Source organism: Sciurus vulgaris (assembly GCF_902686455.1).
Source record: "Sciurus vulgaris genome assembly, chromosome: 11".
Taxonomy (NCBI): domain Eukaryota; kingdom Metazoa; phylum Chordata; class Mammalia; order Rodentia; family Sciuridae; genus Sciurus; species Sciurus vulgaris.
Genome location: NC_136472.1, coordinates 129229531 through 129234818, shown reverse-complemented (window position 1 = coordinate 129234818; position 5288 = coordinate 129229531).

Below are 5288 nucleotides of genomic sequence, written 5' to 3'. Positions count from 1 at the left end.
ATCCCTCCATAAGACAGACCTTAGCCATGACTCAAGTCATTACCTGGCTCCCATGAATTCCTACCCTAACAGGCATTGTAGTACTTTGAGTCTTTTAATATGGATGTCAACTTAGAACCTATGTCCTTTAGTCTTCAAATATGTATTTCTCTTTCCCCAGTTCATAGTCACCTGATTAGAAGGTCATGGGTCCCTTTGAGAAGATTCTTGGGGATCATCACTATCTATATGCCACAGCATTTTAGGGTTGCTATCAACCAGCCAACTCTTCAGTCAATGGGTTTCTGATCTGAAATTTACTCAGGTATGGGACTTGAACAAGGCCTTATGACTGTTTAGGTGTTCCCACATCAGATCCTGCCTTCTTGCCCTATGGCTATTCCTATAAATGTTAGGTAGCATGCTGTCGATGGTCCATCTGTTTTGCTCCTGGGCATACTATAATCTATCAATCATCTCTAGGACTCTCTGTGAATCAAGAACCTCTAGCTGACCTCCTGACTTTTGCAGTCTTAATGAATTGTGGCATTTAAGCAGCACAATCTGGGCTCTATTGCCTAGACCCTGTCTTCATCCTGGAAATTAACCAATCCAGGTCTCTCCTACCACTGGCCTTGACCTACAGAGGTGTGGCATCCTTGAATTTCGTGGCAGTGCATTCCTAAGAGCCTTAATGGATAGTGTATTCTCAGGGCTTCCTATGGAGCATGAATCTCTGAGGGGTCTCTGGGACTCACCTCATTTATGTGCTCCAGCAAGTCGCTTCCTTATCTTCTTTACTCTTCCATCTATTGGTTTTTGGGACCACTGTGTTTGTTAATCAGCTTTCCATCACTGTGGTCAAAATACTCGATAAGAACAACTTACAGGGGAAAAGTTTTGGGGGTGCCTCATAGTTTCAGAGGTCTCACTCAATGGTTGGCTGACTCCATTGCTCTGGGTCTGAGATAAGGCAGAACATCATGCCCTGGCGAGGGAGAGCTGCTTAACTCACGGCAGCCCGAAAGCGGAGAGAGAGTCGGGAGCCAGGGACAAAATATAATCCCCAAGGCCATGCCCCAGTGAACCTATTTCCTCCAGCCACACCCCACCTGCCTACTGTTACCAACCAGCAGTGTATTCAAATTATTAATCAATAGAACAAATTAATCCATTGATTAAGTTGCATCTCTCATAATCTATTATTTCACTTCTTAACATTTCTGCGTTTCCAAATTGCTAACATATGAGCTTTTGGGGGATAGTTCATATTCAAATTGCAGCAACAGTTCAGGCATTTCCCGGGTAGTGGTAGCAGGTCATTACTCCCCTTTACTTCAGAGAAGCACCATAGCAGTACATCTGCCCCATCCTTAGTTACTTGCCTAGGGTTTAGCTCCTTTGTCCAAGAAGTGGCCCAAGTCAACAAATTCTCACTTATCCAGCTTACTTATGAGGCTCTCTGGCAGGTAAGTAACCAGAACACTCCACATGAGTCTCCTGACTACTTGACTTTTCGCTGCTGTCTGTCTCTATTCTTTCTTCCCTCCCTATTTCCCAGGGTCTTAAGGCTCTCTCAGACTTCTCTGGATCTTTGTTCTCCCTCTTGTGTATTTCCCCAAAATAAGTCTCTTTCATATCTAACTCCATCTTAATGTCAGTGTTTTTTGGGGGACTTAGATTAAGCAGGGCTGACTTAATGTTACATCATTGAACTTGCTCAATAGTTTTCTATTTTGAACTATTTTTAAGCCCATCCTTAAGGACTTTCAGAGATTAGTAGACACATATATAGGAGGTGGAAACTGGGATTCAGATCTTGACATCGAATTAGGGGATGTTTGTTACTATGGAATTTATCAAAGAATGGTTTCTGGAAGGGGACATTTGGGGGATAACTCTGGGGAGCAGGGTTTTATCCTAAATAATGGGAAAGAAGAAACAATGAACAGAGACAGGAACAAGTAAGTTTGACATCTCAGTATACATGTGTTTGGTTCTCATACATACTGAAAACCTTGTGTGCATCTATGTGTGCATGCATACATATCTGTGTCAGGATTACTTAATTAATGCAGACCTAGAATGTGCGTTGGCCATGTGCAAAGCAGGAACACTGAAACAGGAGAAAAAAATCAGCTTTGATAACCTTCTCCAAAATTTTGCAATTTACCAAATGTGGAAAGAGAGCTATTTTAATTTTAATGCATGTTCATTTTTTCTTTTATGGCTAAGTATTATATTTATGACCAATTTTAGACCAGGGGCCACCTTAATCTTTTCAGTACTTGGAACCTTTCCAGGTCTCAATTCTTCAGTCCTGAGTGAAGGTGAGGGAAAGGTATGGTTGGCTTTTTTGTTTTCCCTTGGGAGCTGAGGCCTCTTCCACAGTTCATCAGTTCATCTGGAGGGAGGAAACACAACTACAGCTACAGGGCTCAGGAAGTAGCCTTGTACTTGAGCAGGGTGATGATCTTCTTTCCTCTGCTCTCCTCCTCTAAAATCCTGCTGACTGGGGCTCCCTCCCTGGAGGATTCTAGGTGGAAGCAGAGATCACTGAGCAGTGAAAGTGAAAATAATGAGTCCCCTTGTCTGTGACGGTTCCTGTCACATCCAAGACAGACCCTGTAAGCTCCAGCACTGAGTGAGCAACAGAGCCTACTCTTGCCTACCTCTGCTTGGCTCCTGCTCTGAGCATGGACCTGTGACCTCTGCTGCAAGCCCCAGCTGCCTTGGCTGTGCAGGTGGCTGTGTGTGCAGGGAGCTGGGGAAGCTGGCAGCTCCAAGAGCACGTGAGGGGTGGGCGAGGGGGAGAGGTGTCTTCATTCCATATGCAAGTCACTTAATGAGAAAGCTGCATCTGCTGTGCAGCCCCCAACCTGGGGAAGGCTGCCAACTTTTCTTGTGGGTGGCTGCATCAAGCCTGGCCTGCTCACAGATTCATTCTCCAACCATCTCTGGGTGCAGCTGAGGCAGGGGAACCATTCGTGCAGGCAGGCAAAGAGGGTGATCAGGGGATTGCAGTCTCCTGGTGTGCTTGCTTTGCAGGCCTGGGCATGGTAAGAATTCCAGCCCTGTGTGCTCTGGAGGGATAACTTACACTGGTTTTCATAGTTTCAGGTACTGTTAACTCTGTCATATTCAGTCTCTTTCCTTGAGTTGATTTAATGCAATTTTGAACCAATGGACAGCCTCACTCAGACTCTCTCCTCCTATGAACTTCACCCTTAAATGTTGTTTTGTATCCATTTCCTTTCCCAGATAAACTTTCAGAATCATTATCACTATCTTATACCTGATTCTGTTATTCCTATCCTAATACCGATTCCATTCTTGTGGCCCCTTTGGTAAGGTTTCTCTTTTGCCAGATCTGGGTGCTCATGGCCTACAGGACTTTCTGGTTCTTTTCTGGTCCCATTCAGAGTGATTCTTCATGGTATTTGGCAAGTTTGAAGCCCTTCTTTTTTGCAGGTATCTCTACCATGGGTCTTGTGGCCCCCAAAACTGCACCACTCTCTGGGGATTTCCCAGTGTCTTGGTAGGGTCCTTCAGTACTTCCTTCTGAGCATGCTATTCTGAAGGTTGATTCTCTGCCCTCCTATTACTCCTTCTCCTCCTCCTCCTCTTCCTTCTCCTTCTTTCTTTCTCTCTCTCTCTCCTTTTCATGGAGTACTTATTTTAGGTGATAACCAGAACATCTATTCAAAACAGTTTTCAATTTTTTCAAAATTTAAAAATAAAGAAAATTGCAAAATATAACTTGCATGCATATCTTCACCATGCTAAGCCAATGGCTGTTAGTATTTTGTCCATTTTGTATCTAATATATTCATTTTTCTTTATGAGAAACTACAAAGTTACAGAAAAAATTAAAGTTTCATTTAACCAACATCTGTATTCCTGTTCTCTTCCTGTCTTCTCAGTAGGCATGTTACATTACAGGTCTATAGTTATAAGTACGTACATATCCATAAGTGATACTGAGAACTTATTCTGTCTCTGGCATTTGTCACTGACCATTTGATATGCTTAGAGAAATCCAGTTTATTCCTTTTAATAGCTATAACAGTATTGTATCATTAATACACTGAATATATTGACTTATTTGTGATACACCTTCCTATTAATAGGCATTTTCTTTTTTTTTAATATTTTCTTATTAACACCAAAAAATATGCTTCAATCAGCATCCTTGAACATATTTTTAATGCACATATGTGGAAGTTTTTTCTAAGGCATATATTCAGAGGTGGAATTGCTAGGCCACAAAGTAGACTATTTTCAATTTTATAAAATCTGCCATTTTCCGCCAAAGTAGATGGACTAATTTACATTCTTAGTAGAAGTTTATAAGAATATCATTTCACCCAAAACTGTGTCAACACTTGATAATGTCATACTTTAAAATTCTTGACAATCTGTGAGTGAAAAATTATATCTTATTGTTGCTTTAATTTGTATTTGTCTATTAATAATAGCTTACAATTACATAGCACTCACTTTCTGTCAACCACTGTTCTAAGCAGTTTACATATATTAACTTAATTCATCTTTGTCACAACACTTTCAGGCAGTTTCTGCTGCTGTCATCCCATTTTACAGATCACAAAAACAAGGAGTAATAACTTGTCCCAGATTTCACATCTGGTAAGGTAGTAGGAGCTCCTACAGTGGCTCCAGCATTTAGACCTGGCCTCTGCGCTGCACCATGACATCATCCAGATTCCAAATTCAGGACAGAGCACGTGTTCATTTATACCTTTAGGAGTCATACATTTTCTCTTATATAAAGTTCCCTTCTTATATCCTTAGATTCCTTTGATTAATTTGTTCTTTGTTTCCTTATTCTTTTAAAAAATCTATATAGCTTGGGCATCACTTCTTTTCCTGTTATATGTGATGCAATCATAGTCCCCAGATAGGACTTGTTTTCTATCCTTATTTATAACTTTTGTTCACATTTTACTTATTTATTTTTAGAGAGGAGGTCTCAAGATGCTGCTCAGCTTGCTTTGAACTTTTGGACTCAAGCAATTCTCCTGCCTCTCAGCCTCCTAGGTAGCTGGAACTACAGGTATATGCCCTGGTGCCAGTATTCTTATTTTATTTTTGCCAAACCCTTATTTTAACTTTTTCCTTTTTCTTGAATAGTTCTGCCTATTTTGCTAGCTTTTCTCAGTTAATAGCTGTATCTTAACTTCTCATAAGAGTTCAAGATCTGGTTCACAGATTGCTTCAAATGTATCTTCACACCTCTATGTCCTACCTGGGGCCTTAAATGTCAGATATATTACATGACTGCATCTTCC